Below are 12,455 nucleotides of genomic sequence, written 5' to 3'. Positions count from 1 at the left end.
ATCATATATGAAATGGCAGGTGGCATTCTTTGTCCACAAACAAAAGCTTAGGAGAAGACCACAAGTGTGACTGGAAAGAGAAGTCTACTTTAGTCCTCCCTGAGATGCATCTACTTGCTGGGTAATGGAAATGGAGAACAGTTGCCTTCAGGAGTGTTTAAGCTCAATCACAGACCTGTGTCCAACATGGGCAGGATAGGCTGTGTCTGAGTGAGTTATCAGTGAATCTCCTCGGACCTGGACTCTGAGTCACCTCCTTCCCACAAGTGGTCTCTTCCATGGGTAGAGCCAGATGTGAGCAGCTCCTAGAGACAGAAGTGGCATTGGATTACTACACAGGCGGTCAGTGACTCTAATGGGAATCATTTTGGAAATTTGGGGCTGACTGGGCCCTGAGGACACAATTGCAGGATCTCAGTCCATCCTGTATCCACTCTTCCAAAGTCTGAAGAACTATATCATGAAATATGGGTGGGAAGAGTTCATAGGTAACTTCCATGACTGTGCACAATGAGAACCAGGGCTGCTGATGAGGAAACACCAGTTATAAAGTTGAGAATTTGTGCTTCTCCTCAGAAGTATAAGGAACATCTCTTACTTCCCAAGACCCCTGTGACACTTGTTGACTTGGTTTTTTAAGTGGCATTTCAGGAGGTAGTGTGTGTTCCAAGTGTAAACCACAATAATGAAATGGCAATGCAGATGACCAGTTCTGGTACCACAAGGCTGGCTGTGTGGCCTGGGTTGGGACTAGGTGATGGAAAGCATTCTATTGGATCCCAATGTTGAGAGGCTTCCTGGGGGAGCCATTCTCCACCCCAGACCCTAGGTTTGCCCCAACCTACAAAATCACTTCAGGTTTAGCTGCAACCCTTATTTCTCTATATGCTGCCAAATTAAAGGTGACTACATATTTCAGACCTCAGGATTCATACTAAATATAATCCCAGAAAAGAAAACATATAGCTGATCAACAGGTTACATGAAAGATGTTCAACATCACTAATCAGATAAATGCAAGTCACAACCTCCTTGAGATATCACCTCATATCTTTTAGAATGACAGCAATCAAAAAGATGAGAGAACAAGTGTTGAGGAGGTTGTGGAGCAAAGGAAGCCTTTGTGCATGGTTGGTGGGAATGTAAATTGGTCTAATCACTGTAGAAAACAGTATGGGATTTCCTCAAAACATTAAAAATCTATTTTTAATAGATAGTTCTAACTATCTAACTATCTAATAAATAGTTCTAACTATCATATTATCAAACAATCTACTTCTGGATTTATATTTGAATTTTATGAAATCATTATTTCAAAAAGATATCTGCACTCCCATGTTCATTGCAGCATTATTTTAAAAAGCCAAGATATGGAAACTAAGTGTCTATCTATGGATGATGGAGAAAATGGCATTTTATATATATATATATATATATATATATATATGTATGTATATGTATATATATGCACACACACACACACACACACATGCACACACATATATACCATAGAAAGAAGGAAATTCTGCCATTTTCCCTTTTTTTAAATTTTATTTTTAATTTTTTTTAACACCAAAAACATTTTATATTGGGGTATAGCCAATTAACAACACTTTGATAGTTTCAGGTGAACAGCAAAGGGGCTCAACTTTACATATACATGTATCCATTCTTCCCCAAACTCCCCTCCCATCCAGGTTGGCACATAAGATTGAGAAGAGTTTCATGTGCTATGTAATAGGTTTTTGTTGGTTATCCATTTTAAATATAGCAGTGTGTACGGTGATCTTTCCAAAGTCCTTAAGTATCCCTCCCCTCTGCAACTATTAGTTCATTTTCTAAGTCTGTGAATCTTTTTCTGTTTTGTAATTAACTTCATTTGTATCATTTCTTTTTAGGTTCCACATATAAGGGATGTCATATGATATTTCTCCTTCTCTGTCTGACTTACTTCACTCAGTATGACACTCTCTAGGTCCATCCATGTTGCTGTAAATGGCCTTATTTCATTCTTTTTAACACATGAGTAACAATCCATTATATATATATTATATATAATAATAATATATAATATATTATATAATAATTTATCTCTCTATATAACATATATTATATAATTTATATATATTATATAATACATATTATACAATAATTTATATATTTATATCTATAATATAATATATTATATATTATATACAATACCTATTATGTTATATTATATATAAAAATATATTATAATATATGTATGTAATATATATAATAATATATATATGCCACATCTTCTTTATCCATGCCTCTGTTGATGGATATTTAGGTTGTTTTCAAAGTCTGCCACTTTCAGCAAAACAGATGGACCTTGAGGGCATTATTTTATATGAAATAACTCAGAAAATGTAATACTTTATGTCCTCACTTATATGTGGAATCTAAAAAAATAAAAGAAAAGAAACTCATAGATACAGGGAACAGAATGGAGGTTGTCAGATACAGGGGTGGGAGTAGGGGGCAAATCGATGGAGGTGGTGAAAAGGTACAAACTTCCAGCTGTAAAGTAAATAAAAAATCATGGGTGGGGGAGGAGCCAAGATGGCGGAGGAGTAGGACGGGGAGACCACTTTCTCTCCTACAAATTCATCAAAAGAATAACTGAACGCAGAGCAAACTTTGCAAAACAACTTCTGATCGCTAGCTGAGGTCATCAGGCACCCAGAAAAGCAGCCCATTGTCTTCAAAAGGAGGTAGGACAAAATATAAAAGATAAAAAGTGAGACAAAAGAGCTAAGGACGGAGATCCGTCCCGGGAAGGGAGTCTTAGGCGGCATTGCTTGGGGTAGGGTCCGGGCCTGAGTGCCCTGAGGACAATCGGAGGGAGCTTCTGTGAGTTGCCAACTTGAACTGTGGGAGACCAAGAGAGAGTAAATTAACCGGCCCGAACACACTGCCGGCCGTTTGCAGAACAAAGAGACCGAGAAAGTCCAGAGAAGAGCTGGAAGGCTGTGGACCGGCCCAGCCCTGCGGGAGGCAGGAGGCAGGGGGGAGGGGAAGGTCATGGCGAGACACAGGGCGCAGGCACCCGACCGGTGCGGGCGGGGACTGGGGCTGGGGACGCAGAGGGCAGAAGGCGCGCGCACCCGACTGGCGCCAGCGGAAACTGAAACTGGGTCCGTGGAAAGGAGTGGGCGCGCCACACCTGGGGAGAGTGCGCCCACCGAGGCCCTGGCTGCCTGGACCGCTCTGACAGGGAAGGCACAGAGAGCGGGCGCAGCTTTTCGTTCCGCGCTTTTGTGAAACACCCGAGGGCTGGAACCTAGCGCAGCGCGGGGCGCGCTCCATATAGAACAGCCGGGAGCCTGAGCAGCGCAGACGGAGAAAGCAGCGTCAGCCCCTCCCGGCAGCGCCAGCCCGTCCCCGCAGCGCCAGCCCCACCCCGCAGCGGCAGCCCCTCCCCGCAGCGCCGGCCCCTCCCCGCAGCGCCAGCCCCTCCCCGCAGCGCCAGCCCCACCCCGCAGCGGCAGCCCCTCCCCGCAGCGCCGGCCCCTCCCCCCCAGCGCCGGCCCCTCCCCGCAGCGCCGGCCCCTCCCCGCAGCGCCACTCCCTCCCTGCAGCACCAGCCCCTCCCTGCAGCGCCACCCCCTCCCTGCAGCGGCAGCCCCTCCCCGCAGAGCGACGGAACTAGCTACCGGAATAAGAGTCCACCTCCGCCTGCCTGTGTCAGGGCGGAAATGAGGCTCTGAAGAGACCGGCAAACAGAAGCCAAATAAACAAAGGGAACCGCTTCAGAAGGGACTGGTGCAACAGATTAAAATCCCTGTAGAAAACACCGACTACACCAGAAGGGGCCTGTAGATATTGAGAAGTGTAAGCTGGAACGAGGAGCTATCTGAAACTGAGCCGAACCCACACTGACCGCAACAGCTCCAGAGAAACTCCTAGATATAATTTTACTTTTTTCTCTTTTTTTCTTTTTTCTTTTTCCTCTTTTATTTTCCTTTAAAATTCCCTATTACTCCCCCATTACTCCTTAACTTTCATTTCCATAGATTTTTATGATTTTTTTAATTAGGAAAAAAAAAATTTTTTTTTCTTTTTTTTTCTTTTTCTTTTGTCTTATTTTTTTCTTTCCTTTTTCTCTTCTATTTTCTATTTTTCTTTTTCTCTTATTTCTTTTAAAGTCCTCTAGTACTCCTCTACTACTCCTTAATTTTCATTTTCAATACACTATAACCTTACAAAAAAAAAAAAAGAAGCCCTATTTTTAAACCGAAGGTTATTCTCTCCCGATCTTGACTCTGTTTTCTACCTCAGAACACCTCTATTTCCTCCTTTCCCCTTCTCTTCCCAATCCAATTCTGTGAATCTTTGTAGGTGACTGGGCTACGGAGAACACTCTGGGAACAGACAGCTGCGTAGATCTGTCTCTCTCCTCTTGAGTCCCCCTTTTTCTCTTTCTGCTCATCTCTATCTCTCTCCTCCCTCTCCTCTTCTTCATGTAACTCTGTGAACCTCTCTGGGTGTCCCTAATGGGGGAGAATCTTTTCGCCGTTAACCTAGAAGTTTTCTTATCAGTGCTGTATAGTTGGAGAAGTCCTGAGACTACAGGAAGAATGAAACTGAAATCCAGAGGCAGGAGACTTAAGCCCAAAACCTGAGAACACCAGAAAACTTCTGACTACGTGGAACTTTAAGTAATAAGTGACTGTCCAAAAGCCTCCATACCTACGCTGAAACCAACCACCACCCAAGAGCCAATAAGTTTTAGAGCAAGACATACCACGCAAGTTCTCCAGCAATGCAGGAACATAGCCCTGAACGTCAACATACAGGCTGCCCAAGGTCACACCTAACACATAGACCCATCTCAAAACTCATTACTGGGCACTCCATTGCTCTCCAAAGAGAAGAAATCAAGTTCCACGCACCAGAACACTGACGCAAGCTTCCCTAACCAGGAAACCTTGACAAGCCAATCATCTAACCCCACCCACTGGGTAAATCCTCCACAATAAAAAGGAACCACAGACCTCCAGAATACAGAAAGCCCAGGCCAGACACAGCAATCTAAACAAGATGAAAAGGCAAAGAAATACCCAACAGGTAAAGGAACATGAAAAATGCCCACCAAGTCAAACAAAAGAGGAGGAGATAGGGAATCTACCTGAAAAAGAATTTAGAATAATGATAATAAAAATGATCCAAAATCTTGAAAACAAAATGGAGTTACAGATAAATAGCCTGGAAGCAAAGATTGAAAAGATACAAGAAATGTTTAATAAAGACCTAGAAGAAATAAAAAAGAGTCAATTAAAAATGAACAATGCAATGAATGAGATCAAAAACACTTTGGAGGGAACCAAGAGTAGAATAACGGAGGCAGAAGATAGGATAAGTGAGGTAGAAGATAAAACAGTGGAAATAAATGAACCAGGGAGGAAAAAAGAAAAAAGGATCAAAAGAAATGAGGACAACCTCAGGGACCTCTGGGACAATGTGAAATGCCCCAACATTCAAATCATAGGAGTTCCAGAAGAAGAAGACAAAAAGAAAAGCCATGAGAAAATACTCGAGGAGATAATAGCTGAAAACTTCCCTAAAATGGGGAAGGAAATAGCCACCCAAGTCCAAGAAACCCAGAGAGTCCCAAACAGGATAAACCCAAGGCGAAACACCCCAAGACACATATTAATCAAATTAACAAAGATCAAACACAAAGAACAAATATTAAAAGCAGCAAGGGAGAAACAACAAATAACACACAAAGGGATTCCCATAAGGATAACAGCTGATCTATCAATAGAAACCCTCCAGGCCAGAAGGGAATGGCAGGACGTCCTGAAAGTAATGAAAGAGAATAACCTACAACCTAGATTACTGTATCCAGCAAGGATCTCATTCAGATATGAAGGAGAATTCAAAAGCTTTACAGATAAGCAAAAGCTGAGAGAATTCAGCACCACCAAACCAGCTCTTCAACAAATGCTAAAGGATCTTCTCTAGACAGGAAATGCAGAAAGGTTGTATAAACGTGAACCCAAAACAACAAAGTAAATGGCAACGGGACCACACCTATCAACAATTACCCTAAATGTAAATGGGTTGAATGCCCCAACCAAAAGACAAAGATTGGCTGAATGGATACAAAAACAAGACCCCTATATATGCTGTCTACAAGAGACCCACCTCAAAACAAGAGACACATACAGACTAAAAGTGAAGGGCTGGAAAAAAATATTTCATGCAAACGGAGACCAAAAGAAAGCAGGAGTCACAATACTCATATCAGATAAAATAGACTTTCAAATAAAGGTTGTGAAAAGAGACAAAGAAGGACACTACATAATGATCAAAGGATCAAGAAGAAGATATAACAATTATAAATATATATGCACCCAACACAGGAGCACCGCAATATGTACGGCAAACACTAACGAGTATGAAAGAGGAAATTAATAGTAACACAATAATAGTGGGAGACTTTAATACCCCACTTACAACTATGGATAGATCAACTAAACAGAAAATTAACAAGGAAACACAAACCTTAAATGACACAATGGACCAGCTAGACCTAATTGATATCGATAGGACATTTCACCCCAAAACAATCAACTTCACCTTTTTCTCAAGTGCACACGGAACCTTCTCCAGAACAGATCACATCCTGGGCCATAAATCTGGTCTTGGAAAATTCAAAAAAATTGAAATCATTCCAGTCATCTTTTCAGACCACAGTGCAGTAAGATTAGATCTCAATTACAGGAAAAAAATTGTTAAAAATTCAAACATATGGAGGCTAAATAACATGCTTCTGAATAACCAACAAATCATAGAAGAAATCAAAAAAGAAATCAAAATATGTATAGAAATGAATGAAAATGAAAACACAACAACCCAAAACCTATGGGACACTGTAAAAGCAGTGCTAAGGGGAAGGTTCATAGCATTACAGGCTTACCTCAAGAAACAAGAAAAAAACCAAATAAATAACCTAACTCTACACCTAAAGCAATTAGAGAAGGAAGAAATGAAGAACCCCAGGGTTAGCAGAAGGAAAGAAATCCTAAATATTAGGGCAGAAATAAATGCAAAAGAAACTAAAGAGACCATAGCAAAAATCAACAAAGCTAAAAGCTGGTTTTTTGAAAAAATAAACAAAATTGACAAACCATTAGCAAGACTCATTAAGAAGCAAAGAGAGAAGAACCAAATTAACAAAATTAGAAATGAAGATGGAGAGATCACAACAGACAACACTGAAATACAAAGGATCATAAGAGACTACTACCAGCAGCTCTATGCCAATAAAATGGACAACTTGGATGAAATGGACAAATTCTTAGAAAAGTATAACCTTCCAAAACCGAACCAGGAAGAAATAGAAGATCTTAACAGACCCATCACAAGCAAGGAAATCGAAAGTGTAATAAAAAATCTTCCAGCAAACAAAAGCCCAGGACCAGATGGCTTCACAGCTGAATTCTACCAAAAATTTAGAGAAGAGCTAACAGCTATCTTACTCAAACTCTTCCAGAAAATTGCAGATGAAGGTAAGCTTCCAAACTCATTCTATGAGGCCACCATCACCCTAATTCCAAAACCAGACAAAGATGCCACAAAAAAAGAAAACTACAGGCCAATATCACTGATGAACATAGATGCAAAAATCCTTAACAAAATTCTAGCAAACAGAATCCAACAACATATTAAAAAAATCATACACCATGACCAAGTGGGCTTTATCCCAGGAATGCAAGGATTCTTTAATATCCACAAATCAATCAATGTAATACACCACATTAACAAATTGAAAGATAAAAATCATATGATTATCTCAATAGATGCAGAGAAAGCCTTTGACAAAATTCAACACTCATTTATGATTAAAACTCTCCAAAAAGCAGGAATAGAAGGAACATACCTCAACATAATAAAAGCTATATATGACAAACCCACAGCAAGCATCACCCTCAATGGTGAAAAATTGAAAGCATTTCCCCTGAAATCAGGAACAAGACAAGGGTGCCCACTCTCACCACTACTATTCAACATAGTGTTGGAAGTTTTGGCCACAGCAATCAGAGCAGAAAAAGAAGTAAAAGGAATCCAGATTGGAAAAGAAGAAGTGAAACTCTCACTGTTTGCAGATGACATGATCCTCTACATAGAAAACCCTAAAGACTCTACCAGAAAATTACTAGAGCTAATCAATGAATATAGTAAAGTTGCAGGATATAAAATTAACACACAGAAATCCCTTGCATTCCTATATACTAACAATGAAAAAACAGAAAGAGAAATTAAGGAAACAATACCATTCACCATTGCAACAAAAAGAATAAAATATTTAAGAGTATATCTACCTAAAGAAACAAAAGACCTATACATAGAAAACTATAAAACACTGATGAAAGAAATCAAAGAGGACACAAACAGATGGAGAAACATACTGTGTTCATGGATTGGAGGGATCAATATTGTCAAAATGGCTATTCTACCCAAAGCAATCTATAGATTCAATGCAATCCCTATCAAGCTACCAACGGTATTTTTCACAGAACTAGACCAAAGAATTTCACAATTTGTATGGAAATACAAAAAACCTCGAATAGCCAAAATAATCTTGAGAAAGAAGAATGGAACTGGAGGAATCAACCTGCCTGACTTCAGACTCTACTACAAAGCCACAGTCATCAAGACAGTGTGGTACTGGCACAAAGACAGAAATATAGATCAATGGAACAGAATAGAAAGCCCAGCGATAAATCCATGAACCTATGGACACCTTATCTTTGACAAAGGAGGCAAGGATATACAATGGAAAAAAGACAATGTCTTTAACAAGTGGTGCTGGGAAAACTGGTCAACCATTTGTAAAAGAATGAAACTAGAACTCTTTCTAACACCATACACAAAAATAAACTCAAAATGGATTAAAGATCTAAATGTAAGACCAGAAACTATAAAACTCCTAGAGGAGAACATAGGCAAAACACTCTCTGACATAAATCACAGCAAGATCCTCTATGACCCACCTCCCAGAATATTGGAAATAAAAGCAAAACTAAACAAATGGGACCTAATGAAACTTAAAAGCTTTTGCACTACAAAGGAAACTATAAGTAAGGTGAAAAGACAGCCCTCAGATTGGGAGAAAATAATAGCAAATGAAGAAACAGACAAAGGATTAATCTCAAAAATATACAAGCAACTCCTGCAGCTCAATTCCAGAAAAATAAATGACCCAATCAAAAAATGGGACAGAGAACTAAACAGACATTTCTCCAAAGAAGACATACAGATGGCTAACAAACACATGAAAAGGTGCTCAACATCACTCATTATTAGAGAAATGCAAATCAAAACCACAATGAGGTACCATTACACACCAGTCAGGATGGCTGCTATCCAAAAGTCTACAAGCAATAAATGCTGGAGAGGGTGTGGAGAAAAGGGAACCCTCTTACACTGTTGGTGGGAATGCAAACTAGTACAGCCACTATGGAAAACAGTGTGGAGATTCCTTAAAAAACTGGAAATAGAACTGCCATATGACCCAGCAATCCCACTCCTGGGCATACACACCGAAGAAACCAGATCTGAAAGAGACACGTGCACCCCAATGTTCATCGCAGCACTGTTTATAATAGCCAGGACATGGAAGCAACCTAGATGCCCATCAGCAGATGAATGGATAAGGAAGCTGTGGTACATACACACCGTGGAATATTACTCAGCCATCAAAAAGAATTCATTTGAATCAGTCCTAATGAGATGGATGAAACTGGAGCCCCTTATACAGAGTGAAGTAAGCCAGAAAGATAAAGAACATTACAGCATACTAACACATATATATGGAATTTAGAAAGATGGTAACGATAACCCTATATGCAAAACAGAAAAAGAGACACAGAAGTACAGAACAGACTTTTGAACTCTGTGGGAGAAGGTGAGGGTGGGATGTTTCAAAAGAACAGCATGTATATTATCTATGGTGAAACAGATCACCAGCCCAGGTGGGATGCATGAGACAAGTGCTCGGGCCTGGTGCACTGGGAAGACCCAGAGGAATCGGGTGGAGAGGGAGGTGGGAGGGGGGATCGGGATGGGGAATAAGTGTAAATCTATGGCTGATTCATATCAATGTATGACAAAACCCACTGAAATGTTGTGAAGTAATTAGCCTCCAACTAATAAAAAAAAAAAAATTCAGGAAAAAAAAAAATCATGGGTATGCAAGGTACAGCATGGTGACAAAAATTAACAATACTATATCCTTTATTGGGAAGTTGCTAAAGGAGTAGATCTTAAAAATTCTCATCAGAAGAAAAATATAAAACTATGAGAATGACAGATGTTCCATAAATTTATTATGGTGATCATTTTGCAATATATACATACATCAACTCATTGTTGTATTCCTAAAACAAATACAGTGTTGTATGTCAATTATAATCTCACTAGGGCTTCCCAGGTAGCACTAGCAGAACCCTGCCTGTCAATGCAGGAGAAATATGACATGAGCGTTTGACTCTTGGGTCGGAAATATCTTCTGGAGCAGGGTATGGAACACACTCCAGTATTCTTGCCAGCAGAATCCCATAGACAGAGGATCCCTGGCAGGCTACAGACCAAGGGTCACAAAGAGTTGGCCATGACTGAAGCAATTTAGCATGCATGCATGCATAATCTCACTAACCCTGGAAAAATATCCTACAAAAATACACCAAAAAGTTGAAAAAAGGGAATAAGACAGACAAGCGTTTTTTTTCAAAAAGAAGACAATGACAAATATATGCACTTCTGATTGATTTAGCTTATTGATTCTCAAGAGAATCACCTGAGAAGGAGTAGAGAGAGTGTGGTTGTATCATCCTGTGCTAACTCTCACCACTCAGATATACCAGGCATGCTTAAATGGCATCTACATGAATCAAATAATAAAGAAGCAAAGACCCATTCACCTAACTTTCTCAACAGTAGGCAAAATCCACTGCTTTTATTACTGGCAAACTTTCTTTCTAGATCAGCAGTTCTCAAGTTTTCAATCTCAAGACTCCATGATATTCTAAAACTATTTGTATCTATCAACATTTACCATTTAATTAAATGGGAAAAATGTTAAGAACTCATTTATTAATTCAATTATGTATAACTCTTCCAAACCCATTACATTTGACTATAAATAACATATTTTTATCAAAAGTAGATATATTTTCTAATATTAAAAAACAGAACTGTGTCACATTTAAAAAAATAGAACTTTTTTTGGGATATAATTTATATTTTAATACAATACAATCCATCCAGTTAAAGCATAATATCCATTGGGAATTCACAATCTTAAATCTAGGACTCCAGGAACCCCTATGGGCTCAGACACAACTCTTTACACCTGAAGGGACACAGTCCTGTGACAGTCACAGGACATGGGCTCCTGCTCAGTTGCATTTTCCTGCCTTGACCCACATTCTGGGCCCCATCCTGGGCTGCTTGGGATACTATCTGCTCTCTTCTCTTTTCCTTGCTTCAGTCCCTGTGGCCCAATCACACCTGGAGAAAGTCTCAGCTACCCTCCCCATCCACCACATCCCTTCAAGCCCATCCCTCAGGATTAATTACCAGACTGAGGGTAATGCTGGGCTTCCCTTGTGGCTTAGCTGGTGAAGAATCCACCTGCAATGTGGGAGACCTGGGTTCAATCCCTGGGTTGGGAAGATCCCTTGAAGAAGGGAAAGGCTACCCACTCCAATATTCTGGTCTGGAGAATTCCATGGACTAGTCCATGAGGTTGCAAAGAGTCAGACATCACTGAGAGACTTTTACTTTCTTTCAGAGTAATGTCATCAAGGGTTTATTGATGAAAAGAAAGGGCAATAGTTCCTTGTTTACAGCAAGACATTAGTGGATCTAAAGTGGAACCAGACCCTGTTGAGAACTGGAGGGGACAAGGAGGGCCAACACAGACACCTGGACTTTTAAAAAGGCAGAGAGGGCAAGACATTTCGTGGCAAAAAAGAAATCTGAGTTAGGAGAGAAAAAAGACTAAAAGACTTGTGGAGAGATGTTCTCCATATCTTCTGAGGAGAACACTGTCAGCTCCAGGACTGGACCAAGAGAACCACAGAAGGGAGACTCTCTGGAGGGGGACTGGTCCCCAAGGCCTCCCATCAGTTGTCATCTCTAGGAAGACCAGAGGGTCTTCCTCTGTAATCCAGGAGGAGTTGCCCTACAGCATTTCTGGGTGCCTCAGTTGATCCAAAAATGCAGTGGGGAACTCAACACCTTGAAGTTTGTCATATTGTCAATAATAGCTCAGTAGAACTTGAGGAGAATTCCTGGATTTCTGCCGATCCCATTGGAAGGGTGTCCCAACAGTGTAGCCAGGCTCTAGATTCCAGGAGAACTGAAGATGGTAGGCTGCATAAAGACAGGACTTCTGAACCAGCTTATGCTGGGAG

The 12,455-nt window shown here is 40.4% G+C and overlaps 1 protein-coding gene across 1 annotated transcript in view; it reads left to right on the top strand.

Moving 5' to 3' along the window:
* The first annotated feature begins 2,682 nt into the window (after positions 1-2,682).
* Positions 2,683-12,455, top strand: part of LOC122707934 (PRAME family member 12-like) — a 28,334-nt gene continuing 18,561 nt past the window's right edge. Inside the window, exon 1 of the mRNA XM_043923944.1 lies at positions 2,683-2,738. The gene's annotated coding sequence lies outside the window, so the exon portion shown is untranslated. The remainder of the gene's footprint in view (positions 2,739-12,455) is intronic.

Source organism: Cervus elaphus, chromosome 14 (assembly GCF_910594005.1).
Source record: "Cervus elaphus chromosome 14, mCerEla1.1, whole genome shotgun sequence".
Lineage (NCBI taxonomy): Eukaryota > Metazoa > Chordata > Mammalia > Artiodactyla > Cervidae > Cervus > Cervus elaphus.
This window is presented reverse-complemented; position numbering and strand designations above follow the sequence as displayed.